The sequence below is a fragment of the Furipterus horrens genome, unplaced genomic scaffold (assembly GCF_987537825.1).
Source record: "Furipterus horrens unplaced genomic scaffold, mFurHor1.1.pri manual_scaffold_13, whole genome shotgun sequence".
Classification (NCBI taxonomy): Eukaryota; Metazoa; Chordata; class Mammalia; order Chiroptera; family Furipteridae; genus Furipterus; species Furipterus horrens.
Genome location: NW_028327183.1, coordinates 13,254,290 through 13,272,420, shown reverse-complemented (window position 1 = coordinate 13,272,420; position 18,131 = coordinate 13,254,290). Strand labels below are relative to the sequence as shown.

The 18,131-nt window shown below is 45.0% G+C and overlaps 1 long non-coding RNA gene across 1 annotated transcript in view; it reads left to right on the top strand.

The window, feature by feature from the left end:
* The window catches only part of LOC149994037 (uncharacterized), a 425,899-nt gene that overhangs the window by 153,054 nt on the left and 254,714 nt on the right, over positions 1-18,131 (top strand). The window contains exon 2 of the long non-coding RNA XR_016507780.1: positions 8,479-8,559. This is a non-coding gene — a long non-coding RNA (uncharacterized LOC149994037). The remainder of the gene's footprint in view (positions 1-8,478; positions 8,560-18,131) is intronic.

Sequence of the window (18,131 nt, the reverse complement as noted above, 5' to 3'; positions counted from 1 at the left end):
GGCATGTCAGTAGCTGGAGCTGATTCTGGCTGGCAGAGGGTGGTCTTGAAAGGCTTTCGAGGAGAATGGCCACATGGCATCACAGCAGTTAAAAGGGAAGGTCTCCTTTACTTTCAGCACAAGAGGGCTGCCCGCAAGGATTCCAGGTCTGCTTTTATGAATACGAGACTCTAAGAAGTGTGACAATCGTGAGCTGTGGGGGACAATGTCACCTTGATCCACCAATTTACTGTCACCAGCAGTCAAAAGAGCTAAACATCTTCATAGGCTTCTCTGTCCACTTTTATTTGATCACCCAAAGAGGTGGCTGGGACAATCGTGGCAGGATGTGACATTGATGTGATATATATTTGCTTCAAGGAAAGGGAGCAAGGGCCTTTGAAGAGCCTGGAAATGGAAGAGAATTCTGATTCCCCTCCACCTTTCTGGCAGCATCAGGAAGTGAAAATGGGGTTTTCATTAGTTAGACTCATGCTTGACTGAAGTTTTCCTTGATGACAATCAGCTGTGGAGCCCCCAAGCTGATGGCTGCCTCTTGCACCATCACGGCATCTGCCTGCTCTCAGACAGGTCACAGAAACCCTCTGCATTGCCTCCTGCCTCAGTGCCTGTTTGTTCACTTGCAAAGGTTTCTTTGAATTTTCCCTCAAGACAGGGGCACAAAACCCAGACATTGGGTAATGGTGTTTTGCTGCCTGCTCTCTTTAATTGATGTCTGGCTGCTTTCTCCTTCCCCCATTCCTCTTCCAGTTGAGCTCTGGAAACATCTGTCTTTTTATCTCAAAAGGGTAGCAAACCTGTTAGATAAAATATCAACGTTATGAATTCCGATTTAATAAACGTGCATTTGAGAGTTGATTCATGGCATGTACAATGGCATTCAATTGCTTTCTCAAACAGTTCATGCTTCATTTCATTAAGAGCTTCAGTCAATGCCAACTGATTCATTATCACAGAGCTAGTTGTCTTTTGTTTAGTAAACACGTGCATGAGACCTGTCTGGGCTTGGCCATATAGAACTTAATTTTAACTGCAAATATAAATAATTACTATTACATGCATCTATATTTAAAAGTATCTGTGTAAACAAATAAACATATCTATTTAAAAATAGATTCTTTCATAAATGTTTTTAGAATTCCAGTAAAAGGATATTGGAAATCATTACTATTTTTGTTTAAAAAAAATGCCTTTGGGTACCTACAAGTGCCACCTGTAGGCTGAGGATACACGGTGGCTGCCATCAATGAGCTTATGGCCTGGTGGCTGCAAATGCTTTTGGTCTGAGTCATTCCAAGTCCTGATTGTTTGGTGCTGTGACTTGGGGTCCCCGCTGGAGAGACTGTGAACTACATGGCCTAGATAAAGGAGGCCTGCCCAAGGAAGGACCGCAACTCAGCCCAGAGCCGCCAGACTTCTAAGAATTCCAGGCTCTTTCTACCTCATTGCAGACAGAGGATCCACTGAGCAGATGGCAAGCAGTTCTGTGACTGGCTGACTAGGTGGCCAGTTTTGAATGGAGAAATATGACCTTGAACCCACTTTATAGTTTCTTTTTATGATGTACATGATGCTATTTTCCAATTGTAAAGTGATAGTGTGTGTTCATGGAAGAAATTTTGGATCACATGGAGTGACATAAAAAAACAAAATTTTCCCATAATTTAATCACACAGAGATAACCATGAATAATATATTTATTTCCTTCTTATTTTTCATATATGTGTGTATATAATATGGGTATCATGCTATATAAGTACAATTTTGTAACTTGCAAAACAGTTAATATAGCACATTCTTATATTTTTTTACTATAATTTTATTTCTCAATTACAGTTGATGTACAATATTACATTAATTTCAGGTGTTCAACCCAGTGATTAGACATTATATATAACTTACTAAGTGATCACCCCCCAAAATCTAGTACCCATCTGACACCACACATAGTTATTACAGTATTATTGTCTGTATTCCCTACGCTGTACTTTATGTCCCCATGACTATTCTGTAACTACCAATCTGTACTTCTTAATCCCTTTACCGTTTTTGCTCATCTTCCTATTGCCCCCTCCTGTCTGATAACCATTAAATGTTCCCTATATCTATTAGTCTGTTTCTGTTCTGCTTGTTTATTTTGTTTTTCAGATATGTTTTGTCTGGTGTAAGTACTGCTACCCCAGCTTTTGTTTGTCTGTTTCCATTTTCATAAAATATCTTCTTCCATCCCTTTACCTTCAGTCTCTGTGTGTCTTTTGATCTGAAGTAAATCTCTTATAAACAGCCTATGTGAGTGCCTTGTTTTGTTTTCCACTCATATGTCTTTTGATTGGAGAATTTAAGGTAATTGTTGATAGATATGTATTTATTGCCATTTTATTATTTGTATTTTTGCTCTTTTTTCCCCTCTTTCTTAAATAAATTTCTTAACATTTCTTAAAATACTGGTTATGTGGTGATGAACTCCTTTAGCTTTTTTTTTTTTTTTTTTTTCTGGGAAGCTCTTTATATGTACTTTTCGATGGTAGCTTTGCTGGGTGGAGAAATCTTGGTTGTAGGTTCTTGCTTTTTATCACTTTGAATATTTTTTGCCAATTCCTTCTGGTCTGCAAAGTTTCCGTTGAGATACCAGCTGACAGTCTTATGAGACCTTCTTCATAGATAACTAACTGTCCTTGTCTTGCTGCCTTTAAGATTTTCTTTGTCTTTAACATTTGTTGTTTTAATTATGATATGTCTTGATATGGTCCTCTTTGGGTTCATCTTGTTTGGACTCTCTGTGCTTCCTGCACTAGTATGCTATTTCCTTCACTAGGTTAGGGAAACTTTCTGTCATTTTTTACATATATTTTTAATTTCTTGCTCTCTCTTTCTCTTCCTGACACCCTCATGATAGGAATGTTGGTATGCTTGAAGTTGTCCCAGAGGCTCCTTATACTTTTCCTTTTTTTTTTCTTTTTGGATTGGGTGTTATCTGCCTACCTGTCTTCCAAATCCCTACTTTGACTTTCTGCTACATCTACTCCACTGTTGATGCCTTGTAGTGTAATCTTTATCATTTGAAACTTCATAAAAGTTATAAATTTTAAACATTTTTACCTCATTGTTCCATCATACTCCCTTCTTTGCCTCTCTCTTGCTCTCCCTCTGTATGTGTATATGCATGTGTGCATGTATACATACAAATTACCATTATTCATTGTCTGAATCATTCAAGAGCAAGTAGTAGGTACAATACTCTATCCTCCTTAAAAACTTTAGTATAATACATTTTCTCAAAACAAGAATATTGTCTCATCTGCCACCAAAACGACCATCCAAATCAGGAAATGGGTACTGCTATCCAGTACTATTTTAAATATCTCCAACTGCCCCAACAATGTATCCATCCACTTTCGGGTCCAGGATTCAGCCCACCATCATGAATTGGACATGTCAACTTAGTCTCCTCCAATCTGCAATCATTTCTTAGTCTGCCTGTTTTTAATGACTTGACATTTCTTCCATAGGATGTTGCTCAGCCTGGTTCTGTCCAAGGTTTCCTCATGATCAGAATTTAGCTGTCCATTTCGGGAGAAACACCAGAGAAATGGAGCTATGCTTTTCTCAGTGGGCCACACCATGCTTACCTATCACACTTCATAGTGCCAGTTTTGGTCACCTGGTCAAGTTGGTGTCTGCCAACTTTCTCTACAATGAAATTGCCAATGTTCATTCATAATTTAAAAGTACTTGGTGGGGAGAGTCTCTGAAGTGACATCAATATCCTGCACTAGTCCTGGCATCTATTGATACTTCCTGTTGAATTAACCATCACAATGATGGTTGTCAATGGTAATTTTCTACTTTCATAATTTTTCTCCATTGATTAGTTGGTATTCTAATGTAAGGAAAAGCTTCCCCTTCTCCCTTTCTTATTTGTTAGTTTCTTGTTTATGTCAATATGGAAGCATGGATTCATATTTTATTCAATGGGTTAAATACATTCCTATTATTATTTATTTTGATGTTCAAATTGTCTCAGACTTGGCCAGTGGGAGATTCTTCAAGCTGGCTCCTCGTGTTCTTTTGAACACATCATCATCACTCTTTGAACACGTATTTACTTTATGGCATAGAAAGATATTCCAAGCTCATCTTGTACTTTTCCTACCCCAGTTAGAAATCAGTTATTTCTCCATGGAAATTGCATTCTTTTGAGTAGAGAATGGTATTCAGAAACCAAGATCTGGGTCATGGATCTGTTCATAGCTACCGGCATGTCATTGCTCCTGGGTCCACTCAGCTAACCGAGCTAGGAAATCTATATATTATTATATACATATAGACACACATCTCACTAGCTGTCCATCTACACACATCTACACCTGCATCATGGTTTCTGACCTTTTGGGTTGGATAATTCTTTGTTGTGGGGGCTGTCCTGCACATTATAGACTGTTTAGCAGCATCACTTGCCTGACCCACACTATGTGCTAGTAGACATACCCCTGTTGTTACAAACTAAAATATCTCCAGACTTTCCAATTATCCCACAAGGGAAAAAATTACTCCTTCTTGATAGTCATGGATCTGTATAGGTTTCCATATCTATTCATGTATATATTTTAAAAATAGAAATTGATATCAATACCTTTATTTCCAATCCAGCACCTCAGTGTCTCCAATTCTGATCTCCCTTCCAGTGTTTGTAAATCCCTTCTCTGACCAGCAGAAACCTGGCTCTCATTATCCTCAACATCGTTATTTAATTGCCTAACTTTGCTGCATGGAACCAGTTTCCCTACCATGCTGGTCACTCTAGCCACTCAGCCATCCCCATAGCCCCTACCGCCTCCTTCCTTGGCTCACAGGCACACCAGGCCACCACCCTGTTATAACTGCATTCCTCTGTGATTGTCTTCCATGCTAAAATTTAAATTCCATAAAGATGGGGAGCAAGCCTGCACCATTCATAGCTGAGGCCCCAGTGCCTGGCATGGTACTGGTATATAGTTGGTGCTCAATACTTGTCCAATAGATGAATAGACCTAGCAATGCTGGGCTTTTCAGTTTTATGGTCACAAGGAAACATCACCTCTAAACACTCGGGTCTTTGCTTTATGCTCATTTTCCAGGGTGAAAAGACTGAGGCCGAGCTGCAGGCCTCTTGCTCTGTATGCGCATGTAAACGGCTGGGTGCTTCTTGGCCTGAACCTGTGTTGTCTCACCTCGTCAGACAATGGACCCTTTCTGACCATCTTGCAGGTGTAAAAGCTGAATTTTCTACCACTGGCAAGTGTTTATTTGTGACTCTGCCTGACAGCGGGGAGGCTCTTCTTTGCTGTGCTCTCTTGCCTGACCTCATGCTTCATAATCTTACCATCACACCGCGCCCTGCTCCCGCCCCCCTGCAGCAGCCAGTGATACTTGCTGTCTTTCGCTGAGCCTGCCTCGGGTAGACTGCTGATGTGGAAAAAGACTATTTCTCTGGCACCCTGAAGGGTTTTCAGAAGTGCTCCTTTCAGTTCAAAGACACCTGGCCATCTAGTACAAACGGTACTACTTAACCAACAAGAGAGGAGCAGGGATGCTGGGGCGCTGTCCCACTGCACCCTGCTATCTGAGCTGGATGAGGTGGTTTCCTCGTGGGCTATGCAGATATTTCTTCCACCTGCCCCCGCAGTGGACTGTGGGCTTCCGACAGAGCTGCATGGTGGGGATAATGAGCAGTATCCCAGAATGCAAATGGGCCCTGACCTGAAATTCTACCAGCTGCATTTCAAGATCACCAGTTGCTTTCCCCATGTGCCATATGGCCTTGGGAAACACAGCCTCATCTGTGAAACAAGCTGGAGAGTCTGGAGAAATTTGAAGGACACTGTGAACTTGGGCATGCAGTGATTCTCCAAGGAGTCCTTCCTACTGGTGGCAGTGGCAGGGGCCACAGAAGGGTCCAGCCCTTGATGGCAGGAGATCTTGATTCTGGTCTGGGCTTTGCCATAGTCTGACCTTGGAGCAGCATCTGTGTGGCTCAGCCTTGTGGCCGGGTCCCTTGAGGGTGCCCAGTGCAGAGCAAGCCTGCACTAACCACGTCTGTGGTGTGTGCTCCCGCTGGATGATGGACATCTTGAAATTCCCTAGGCTTCTCCAGTGGCCTTACTGGTGAAATGAGATGATGCAGAGCAAACAGTGGGTTCCCGTATCTGGCTCATGATTGATTCTTAAGGCCATGTTGCCACTTTCCTTGCTTGATTCCAGGCTATCTGCTTCTAAGAGAGAGCTCTTCCTGCTGCTGCAATTCTGGGCTTTCTGCTGGACTGAGAGCAGAGCAGAGGGCCATGGAGTGTCTGCTCACAGCAGCCTGCCAGACAGAATTATAACCACCCCCAGTTTACACATGAAGCAACTGGCCCTGGGCAGGTGTGACATTTCCCTGAGGTCACTTGGTTAGAAAATTGCATAGCCAGGTTTCAAGCTCCCGGGGTACCTGATTCCAAAATGGGTGCTCTCTTGACTGCACCTGCCGCCTCCCAGAAGGGGGGCTGTTTGATATACCTGCCAAAGTTCACCCGCTCACCGCTGACATCCTTAAGTGTGACCAGGCCTATGCTGCAGGGAGAGTAGACATGCTGAGAGCCTTGGGCTCCCCTATTCTGAAACAGGGGGTCTTTGCTGCTCTCTTTGCCATCTTTCTCTTTTTCTAATTCTCACCTGAGGGTATGTTTCTGTTGATTTTTAGAGAAAGAGGAAGGATGAGAGTGAGAGAGAGAGAAACATTGATAATTGCCTCCTGTATGTGCCCTGACTGGGAACTAACCCACAGCCTGCTGGTGTACGGGACAGCGCTCCAACCAGCTGAGCCACCCAGCCAGGGCTTTCCATCTCTTGGCTGACAACATGGGTCAGGCCAACAGGTATTGGCCAAGAAATAACCACAGAATCATCATATCCCCTAATTGTGTTTGATTCAATGGCTAATGGGGTCATTAGCAAAGGAGAGTAATTGTGGGTGTGCCTGCCCCCCATGGTTGCCACCCGATCGATGGCCATTTATCATCTTCTGCCTTCCTTGCCTGGGGTGCAGGCAATGGCATCAGATTGGTACGGGTGTCAATTCCTGGGAAGGGGAACACACTTCATAACCATCCCTGGGGCCGGTCGATGCCCTCTAGCATCTTCCCGTGCTGGGAGCTTGCAGCTGCCCAGGGCCTCTGCCCAGACATGAGGCCTCATATCTCAGCGTCCTCAGCATGTGAAACGCCAGGCCCTGGGCGCCCGTGGGAGACGGCACGTTTGGTCCCGAAGGCACCCAGCAGGCCTCCTCCGTGAAAAAGCACCAGCTAGACAGAATCAATTTCCCATTGACTTTCAGCACCATCTCAGACATGGTGTAATTCTTGTCTGAGGGTTTATAAAGGCCATTGACTGTCTTATAAAAAGATTTAAACACTTACCTTGTGGCATACAAGAGCTCTATGTATCATGATGCCTTTTTGACAATTTGTGGGGGTGGTGACGAGTCGGGGGAGGGGGAGTTGGTGTTCCCACAGTAGGCGTGGCTCCGACAAACAGTGCGTGTCAGACCTGGCTGGACAGGATGTGAATGGATCAGTCGAAGGATCCTCCTAATTCATCCCCCAGGGAAGAACTATTTTCTGTGGGGAGTCAGGCTCCCCTTGCTTCATTCTGTGAACAAATCACTTGCGACACAACATAATTCTTACCCCAGCGTTGCCTCTATGGGACCCAAGGGCATGTCACTGGGATATGATTGGAAGGAGAGGCATCTCTTTATCTAGCAGAAAGAGTTTTCTAGGTAACAAAAATGGGGACAGTTCGCCCCACTCCATGATTCATGTCCACGTTTATTCTTTTCTTTTGACCCACAGAGTGACTCTGGAAGTATAGTCAGTATTGCTGTGTGCATTTTACAAATGGGGAAACTGAGATTCGAAGAGGTTAAGTGTGGATTTGGCCAAGATGATCTCAATTTTCAATTGACCTGTCTCCTGCCCTTCTCCTGCTTATTCTGTTATGTTCTAGTTGCATTTATTCACATGTTGTGTCACACGTTGTATCACATGTTCTGTCACATGTTGTGTCACATGTTGTGCAACAACAGGGGCAGGTGGTTGGCGTGGCCCACGGTTGGGAAGTATGGGAGAGGAGCCCAGAGAAAGGACCCAGGAAATGATTAAAATAGCAGATTAGAGCAGTGAATGAAGAGAAGGATTAACAGGGAGGTGATGTGCTGAGAGAGCAACTCAAGGAACAGGGACGTCATGGTAAGGGCAAAGGTGACAGCTGGTTAAGGGAGCTGAGAAGAACTAGGCTGTGGTCAGATACTAGATCTCAAAGTCTCCTGGGCGACCGTATGACACAGGGTGTGGCTGCTGATGCAGAGGTGGACATGGTCCCTAGCTTTATGCTAAGCACAACGCTAAGTGCTTCAGATGGATTTTGTCACTAAATCTCATAATAATCCTTGTTTTACAGATGAGAAGCTGAGACATTGAGGGAAGAAACAGCTTGATCAAGGAGCTACACCTAGTCAGTGCCCCAGGCTGGGATGTGAAGGTAGGTGGTCTTTTTCACTCTCAACTGCTACTCATAACACCGCGTCTGGTAGATCATCCTGTTGACTAAGTCTGCATGTTAATGTTCCTCAGGATGGTGGCAGCGGGTGGGGTGGGGAGGAAGATGCTAAAAAGGGCCTGAGTCTTCCATGCAAACCCAATGTGAACCCCAAATCATAGCCGCAGCCCCCATCTGGCCACCCCAGCTCCACCACCACCCCTATCGGCCAAGTCAGCTCTGGGCTTCAAAGGGTCAAGTGTCCTACTGGGCACATTCGTCACCTTTGCGGTGGCTGCTCAGCTCCCAGATGCAGTGGCTCTGTCTGGTGACTGGAGGCAGACGCTGGCATCAGATTCAAGTCACAGTTGTCAGTGACAAGGAGCGAAGTGTGGCAGGGATCTGTGTCGCTGCTGCTGCTGCTGTCCCAGGAGGGAGCGTTTCCCACGGTCAAGTGCTGTTGAGCAAAGCTGTGTGTTGACCTGGGACAGTAGGTGGCTCTGTGCTCTTCCCCACTCTCCCTCGTTGGCCAACATGCAGTCTCCCTGGGGCAAAGTTTTCCAAGAGGTGTCAGTGCCTCAGACACATTTCAAATTGTGTGGTCGCTTTCCTTGTAATAATTCTCTTGGTGCGGGTGACATTGTGGACATTCATAGTTCACCAAGTTTGTCCTATTACCCAATTGGGTTTTATTTTTCTTTTCTTGTTTTAATTGAAATCTTTTTTCCTCTCTATGTATCCCATCCTTAAGAGGATTGCATGGGGTGGTAGAGATAGCTGTATTAATTTATTTGGCAACAAACATTGGAGCATGGGTTTTGGAGAAAGGTTTAACCCTAGCTGTGCGCTATTCACATAGGCAGGGGCCACATCATAGTGTACTTTGGATGTCACAAGTGAGCTGTGAATGATAGGGGCATCCTGTGACTGTGGGGGAATTCATTACACTCCTGGGTCCTCAGTTTCTTTTTCTGTGCAATGTGGCTTTTGTATCAACTCGGCACAGTGTTCAAGAGAAATCAGTAAGAAAATATTGCTAAGAGCCCATTGCAGTGCCTGGCATATGGCCACATCCAAACCTGTTGATTATTCCTCCCTCAGATCCCCAGTATTTTGTAACTGACAGGTGAATAGGTGTGCTGGTTGCATAGCAGTGGCCGGTAGGATCCATTTTTGGTATCTATCTGCATGACACGCACCATATTCATGCTCACAGCAAAGTTCATTGTGCTGTGGGTGGCTGAGAGTCCAATGAACCCAGCTGAGAGATGTAGACATTTTGATTGAAATGGAAAAGAGAGATGTAAAGAGTTCGTGGCAGAGCTCACGCCTTTGGTTCCTGTCTGCAAGGCCTCCCTCCTTCCCCAGTTTCGCTGGTCTGGAAAAGGCCTGCTCAGCTGGGCGGGGGTGTGGGGGCTGCTGGGCCCTGGTGTTTGGACAATGATGTCTGATGCTGGACTGAAGCAGGTGTGAAATAGCCTGTCATGCCTTACAATTCAGATCCTGCAATTGCATTCTTCACACCAGATACGTTTTCCAGATGATTCCAGCCTCTTCTCTGCTGGTAACATCCATTTCAGCACTTTCTGGACCCACAATAAAGCCATCGGATCTGAATGGCGTATACATATTTTGTCCTCGCTTGGGCTTTTTGGGAAGTCCAAGTTCTGCCGCGGCCTTGCGGGATGTTTCAGCTTGGATATTGTATCATCTGGCTGCACGTCATGTTTTCTTCTCACACATGTCGGGCCATTTGTTCAAACATAAGAAAGACTGTGATGCTGGGGGAAGAGCAAAGGGTTTTAAATGATGCCTCCCGGGGTGGACTCCTGGCTTTCAACCCCTCAGAAGTCCAAGGACATAATGCGCATGCAAATGCCATGAAAAGTGCAATGAGCTTGCTAGATATTATAGCTTTATTTATTCTCATTCTTCTGTTAAAGACTCAACATCCACCTTTTGAGGATAGGCTGCAAGAAAGTCACAGATTACTTATTAAAACATCATTAACCTTTCAGTCAAGTAACAGGGGATAGAAGTAAAAATGTTTATGCACTCATTATTTACCTGTAAAAGCAGTATGTGGTTGGTCTGATCTGATGAGCTACAGATGATAGGGAAGTTCTGAGAATCAATTTGCAGGGAATTTTCTTTTTGGGGGGTTTAGTTAAAAAAGCTAATGCATCATCCTGAACGACTTTAATGGAGATTAAGTGAATGAAGTTCACAATATTGTCAATGTTAACTTAAAAATGACATGCGATCTGTCATACTCAGTGCGTGGGAAGTGGGAGGAAAGTCAGTGATCCGGCTTCAGAGCTGGAACAGATAACTGCCCATGGTCCCCCTTGTCCTTTGCCTTGCCCTGCCCACCCAGCACACTATCCTCACTGTACCCTCCTCTCCTCAAGAATCTGTCACGGCTCCCTGTTGCGCAGTGACCTCTCCAGAGTCTGGATCTGCCGTCTCTCTTGGACTTCATGCCCTGCTTTCTCCAGCTCATGTTCTCTGTTCTAGGGTCACTGCAGTGCGTTCTCCTCGAGATTGACCGTGAACCTGCAGGTTAGTTTCTCTAAGTGTCGCACCTCCGAGGTGCACCTCTGGCGGATGGCTGCCCTTACCATGCTCTGTGCCATGCCTCTTACAAGAACGGTCTGCCTCCTAAACTTGACTCAGTGCCAGCTCCCCTTTTGGCAGAGATTTGTCCGAAGCAGACTAGAGAGGAGGTTCATGTCCTGAGATAATGCACTGCACCGACTCACTGCCAGCTGGAAACTTCTGGTAGAATGGGTTGCTTTAGAAGATGAGGAGGTCCTTGTGACTCTTCCAACAGATCCCTGTTAGGGACAGTTGCCCCTCTTATGAACCTGCTTTGGTCACAGCACATGTACCTCCCCTATGCTATATACTGTGAATGATCTGGAACATACTTGACTCTTCACATAGCTCTTGTCTGCGGGGTCTGTACAGAACATACCCTCAATAAAATTCACCAAGTGTATTAATATTCTGGGTCCACATGGATCTTCAGGGGCCCAGATCATTGAATCAGGAAAATTCCCAAATGTTGGTAACCTAGGCTCTCCCTCCCTGGCACCTATGAAGTAGGGCCAGAGCATGAAGTCAGTGATTGGAAGAGGTCTCTTTAGAACATGAGTTTTCTAATGAACAAACAAAATTGAAACAGACTCATAGATGCAGAGAGAGAACTGGGGTTTGCTGGGGTGGGGGCACTGGGTGAAGGAGGTGAAGGGACTAGGAAACACAAATTGGTAGTTTCAAAATAGTCCCAGGGAGGTAAGTATAGCAGAGAAAATATAATCAATAATACAGCATTCCCTCACTTACTGCGGGTTTTACATTCTAGACCCCCTAATAGGTGAAAATCCACGAAGTAGGAACCTGACATTTATTTTAGTATTTATATATATTTTAAGGCTTTATAAACCCTTCCCACACACTTATAAACCGTTCCCAGTCCCTTATTAACCTTTCCCACTCCCTTATTAACCTTTTCTACACTTTTATAAACACTACGTATATTCTTAAACATATTCTACACTCTTAAATCTACATAACTTTAACAACATATGTATACAATACTGCAAAATCCCATGATATAGCAAAAAAATTGCAATAAATAATTAAATATAATATTTTTAAAAATCCTGCAATACAGTGAGGCCATGATAAGTGAACCATGATATAGAGAGGGACTACTGTATTATAATAACTATGCACAATGCCAGCTGGGTTACTGGAAATATCCAGGGGATCACTTTGTAAAGTACGTGATTGTCTAACCACTAAGCTATACACCCAAACCCACTATATAATACATTTAAAAATAAAATAAAGGGGACAAAAGAATATAAGTTTTCTATTGCTGTAATATGTTACCACAAATTTAGTGACTTCCAACCACACACAATTATTACCTTACTGTTCAGTAGTTTAGAAGTTAAGCACAATCACACTGGGCTACAGTCAGAGATCAGCCTTCCTTTCTGGAGGCTTGAGGGGAGAATCAGCTTCCGTGCCTTTTCCGTCTTCCAGAGACTGCCCACATTCCTCAGCTAACTGTCCTCTTCCTCCATCTGCGGAGCCGGCAGAGTTGCATCTCTGACCGGTCTTCCGTCATCGGGCCTTCCCCCGACTCTCTCTTCTGCCTCCCTCTTCCACTTTTAAAGGCTTCTGTGATTACATTGGGCTCTTTTGGACAATCCAGGGTAATATCCCTATTTTAAGGTCAGTTTATTAGCAATCTTAATTCCTTTGTCAACCTTAATTCCCCTTTGCTATGTAACCTAACATATTCACAAATAGAGACTTGGACATATGGTGCCCAAATCCACTTGTCTCTTACCCAGGGTAAAAACATTCATATATGTAAGAGACATGCACACTGAGGTCTGATCTGAGAAAATAGAAGCCATGGTCTTGATGGAACCCTTGTCAAATCACTCAACCCACCAACCAACCACCAAACAAGACACATTTTCTGATGCCTACCCCATACTAGGGTTTTTGAGAGAACTGTCTCTCATCATGGGGTATGTGAAACAAGGATCTAAGGAGACAAGACTCTGGGGTGAAAGCCTCCGAGAGGAGGGGCTATATCAGCTGACTCCCGAAGGGGTCAAAGGTGTTCATTAGACGAAGCAGGGCGGGCATTTCTGGCAGAGGGCACAGCATGCGCAGAGCTTAGAGGCGTAGACTGGCATGGCATGTTCATGAACCGGCCTGCAGCTCGCTCTTCTGTCACCCTGGAACCTGTGGAGGCCTTCTGGGATCCTGATCTCACGAATGCTAATTATGTCTCGAAGGCTGTAGATCAAGACTTTTTGTTTTTTGGCTCCAAGCAAGGTCTTCCAACTCGGAGCGCACAGCTATTTTTAAAATTGAAAATGTTTATGCCTGAGATGAAATTAAATTTTATTTAGGCTAAGTATGTGTATATGTATACAAAATCGTGACTCCTAGAGGCAAAATGAACAGAACCAGAGGAATCTGGAGGATACTCACTTCCACGCACCGTCGCATGGTTTGTGCACCAACCTACCTTCTGAGGCCATTGGACACAGAATCCATGGATGTTGCATCCCTTAAAGATATAACTTGCTAAAAAAAAAAAAAAAAAAGATTTAACCTGCTTAAAAATAAATAAATAAAACTCTGGGGAATAAAAAAGAATCAATTTTTGATGTTGTTTGACCAGAGGTGGTTGGGGAATAGCTGATAGTGGAAAATGATAAGTAGGTGTTACAGACTGAACCGTACCTCCTCAAAATCCATGTCAATGTTCTAAGTCCCAGAATCTCAGAATGGGACTGTAAGGTCTTTAACAAAGTAATTAAACTAAAATGAGGGCATTTTGATAGGCCATCATCCAATGTAACTTAGTCCTTATAAGAGGGAATAAGGGCACAGACACATGCACAGAGAGACCACGTGAGGACAAGAGGAGAAGAGAACCATCTACAATCCAAGGAGAGAGGTCTTAGAAGAAACCAACCCTGCTGATGCTTTGATCCCAGACTTCCAGCTTCCAAATCAGAAAATAAATGTCTATAGTTCTTTGTTATGTCAGCGCTAGGAAGTGAATATGGTAGGCCTTGAAAAACCATAAAAATCATGGAATGCCCCATGTACTGGGTGCTGTGATGTACCACTCACATCTTCTGTCAGGTCTGCTGGCCTCCTTCCTCCAGCTGCTGGGAATACTGCTGCAGACAGCCCTCTGCCATCAACTTCTGTCAGGGGTTTGCCTTGGATGGAGTTGCCTTGTCCACGGTCATGCCCTCTTTCCCAGGGCAGACTGTATTCAAGACTTGTTGACACGTGGTATTAAGGCTTGGTCCCTTTGTCCCACTTGGGTCAACTCTGAAAGTCCGTCTGGCTTTAGAGCTTCCCTTAGGGTTGACTGAAGCTTCTCTTGAGACTGTATCACAGGTTTTCAGCTTCTCCTCAATCTTGCTTCCTTCCCATCCTTTCTCTTCCTTGTGGATTGATCCCAAGAGTGTTCCCTAATACATTCCTGTATGCTGGCCATTGTCTCAGGGTCTGCTTCTCGGAGGATGCAACCTGTGATGTCATAATAAAGAAATTGGGCTTTGTCCTGACAGCATTGGTGAACAATGGCTTCATGGGCTAGCGCCTAGACAGTGGTTCTCAGTTGGGTTGGGGCAGTGAGAGTTGATGGGCAGGACCACAGGAGAGTCAGAGCTGTAGGCCCCCCAACTCGTGTGTGTGCACTCAGGAGAGCGATGGGGTTTAGATGTCACATACCACCTGGCCAGGTCCATTAGAATCAGGTAGACCAGGTTGCCAGTGATGGAGATTCTTTGAAGCCACTTAGGAATAAGAGCTTTTCATGAGAGGCCAGCATCTTTCCCAAATCCTTACAGTGCCTTGGCTTTAAAAGTATTAGGACAAACTAAGAAGACATTCAAATGTTCAAACAAGCCCAGTTATGAGGCATCATTTCCTCTTGAGATTGCTGATCTTATTCTGGGATCATTAGACAGTTGGAAAGCTGCCCCCAGACCCCCGCCACCGCACCTTCCACTCTAGTTCTTATTCTGTCCCTTCACATTGGTGGAGTGAGCCAGAATCTGTGATGCTCGAGGCCTGTTTTAGCTGAAATTAGTAATCAATACAATCTACGGTCGATAGGCGCAGAGCAAAACAAATAGTCACATGAAGGTGACCAACCGTAATTTAATGAGAGTGATTCATCACTTTAAGCAAAGTGCTATTGGCCTCCGATACTGGAATCAGAGCCTGGGGAAGGGGAGAGTGGGAATACATCTGGGACCTCAGGTACCTTAGTTCCACCGATGCCTCTGCACACAAAGAGATGGGCTCCTCAGCCGCAGAGCTGTCACTGAGCAACATTTATACTTTATATTTGGATGAAAAATGATTAACATAAATGCATTTCATGTCCATAAGCATAAGCGCTGAAACACAGTGAAGACAGTACCAGGAAACTCATTAAGAAATATGTTTCTGTCCTTGAATTGGCCTAAGCATCACAATTAGCACCCACACCCATGCAAAATGCATATACTGTTGTAAAATGAATTTTGCAAATTGAGTCCCTCAAGCTTTCCGGTTCCCATGCCAACTACGTACATTGATGGCACTTGGATCTTGATCGCATGAAAAATAATTCATGTTCTAGCACTTCTATAGCTTCCTGAAACACGTGGCTGACACTTTGTGGTTTGCGCGTGAAAAATAAGGCTCTCTTGTTTAAGCTACTTTTGTGGGACATTTTGTGACTCACAGCTGAAATCATCTGCGCTCTTCCACAGACAACAACTTCTGCCTTTTGTGGGATCTCCCTCTGAGCAGATCTTCCCTCTCTTGCCTGTTCAAGGTCTCAGCCTGAAAGCCCACTTAAGCTCTTTCTCATCCCATCTCCTCCCAAGCTACCACCTCTACTCTTTTTACCTCAAACTTATAAAGGTGACTTGCACTCCTGTGCCCCTGGCCTTCTAATCCCTTGCTTCTTCTCTGCTTGTAAAATCACCCCCATCCCTCTACTGGCACCTCTCTCGGAAGTATTTAGAAAGGCCCAAGCTGTCAGACCCAACAGCTCCACGTCAGCCCCCCTAATTTAGCATTCTGTGGCATTCACGAGCGCTTCAGGCTGTGCACGGCATCTGAGCTCACTCTCTCGTCCCCCTCCTTCCCTCACTTACCAGCCAGCTTCCTCTGACCACCTTTGGTTCTCTTCTTCCTTTTTCTGCATTATTTCCTTTGTCAATCTCATCTCTGGGTTCAAGAAAGACCCCCATGTGGGTGGTCCCCTGTCTTTATACCAAGTCCTCACCCTTAGAACTAGGGGTCTCCCAGCCCACTGGACACCCCCACCTGCATGCTTAGATGCACTTCAGATACAGTACATCCGAAACCAAACTCTTGCTTTTTCTCATGGGCTTATTTGTTTCGAGGGCCCATTAATGGGGCTCAAGCCTGGTTTCTAGGGCCAAGTCTATAGTATGTGTTCTGGTTTTGCTACCAAATTTCTTTACAAGCCAGAGGCCTGGCCCTACCATGTCAGAGCAAGGCAGGAGCCTGGCTGCCTGGATGCAGGGCCCTTTGGAAGTAGTGCTTTACCTGGGGCGTGACTGAGCCCACACTGACTCCCAGTTCCGTAAGTGAAGCTGGAGCAGCCAGCAGTGGTCTTTTCCCCCCACTGTGGGGTGAGGGGGGATGGCGGGTCGGGAAACGGCAGGCCCTGAGTCTTGGCTTAACTCACTCTGCGTACCACCCCTCTCCTCCTTTCGCCAAAGCGCAGAGTCTCTGCGGGCAAGGATGTTGTCTTTGCTTCACTGCGTGATCCCCAGCCCGCAGAACAGTGCCTGGTGAGAACACAATAAACATTGGTTGAATTAATATATTAAATTAGTTAAATAAATTCTGAGCAGATTCAAATATAGAAACTAATTCCAGCAACATGCGGCTCTTGGATGGTTGGTTTCTGTCTGGTTGAAGTTTCCCATCTTAGCCCTTTGGTCCTGGAATGTCACTGAGGTAGACACCAGAAATGAAGAGGAGGCCATAGCTTGATCAATGAAGAAGCTTCTGAACAACCTCTGGTCAGATAATATTGGTAAAACAAACAAACAAGCAAAAAAAAAAAACCCCACAAAATGCGTGTGAAGTGAAGCCATGATCAGGAACTTTGCTTATATATCTGAGTTTATTTATTTATCTTTAGTATCAAGTAAAGATGAGAAAGAGGGACACGACCAGAGCCTCGCAAAGGGCTGTGAGTTCCTTGCCCCCTTGAGTTCCTTCTAACTTGCCCTTCCTTGTCAAAATTGCATGTGTGTCTCTGTTGGAGAAGATGGTTTCTGTGGGAAAAGTCTAAGTCCAGCGACCCCTGAGTGACCTAGATGATGCCCACCCTTGGTGCTGAGAGCACAGGCTGGCAGCTGAAAGGCAGCAATCGGCCCTTTGAGGAGTGCACCCATGATAAAGTGCTGTCCCCGATGGCAGTGAGCCCCCTCAGGGTTGGGGTTCTTAGAGAACTTCAGGGGACTGCTGTCCTGTTCTCCCAGCTCACCCAGACTCTCCATGGAGCCAGCTTGGTTTGGTGCCTTATTGTACTCCCTGAAGGCTTTTCTTCACCTTGAGACATCCCAGGGACTGGCTGAGGCTGTCCAGTTCCCCACCAAGACATGTTCTCGATAGGCTGTTTCTATTTCACTCTGAGTCCGCAGGGACGGGTGACCTGCAGAGTCGTTCTGATGTGCCTTCTGGTCCTTCTTCACTGGGCATGCGGTAGGCCCTACAGGCAGCAGTGGTTCTGGGGAACACCTCTTCTCTGGAGTGGCCAGGCCCTCTCCTTTTATTGTTCCAGCCTCTCTCATTCCCTGATTCTCTTCTTCCCTGCGCCTCACGTGGGAACATCACTCTCTTGTCTCGAGTAAGCCCCAGACTTCCTGTCTGCAAATATGTATATATGCTCTCTCTTTATTGAAACTAACTGGGCCAAATAAAAACTTTCAAGAGTGTGGAGGGAAATGCAAATCTGTTTTTTTTTTTTTTTCCATGTACAT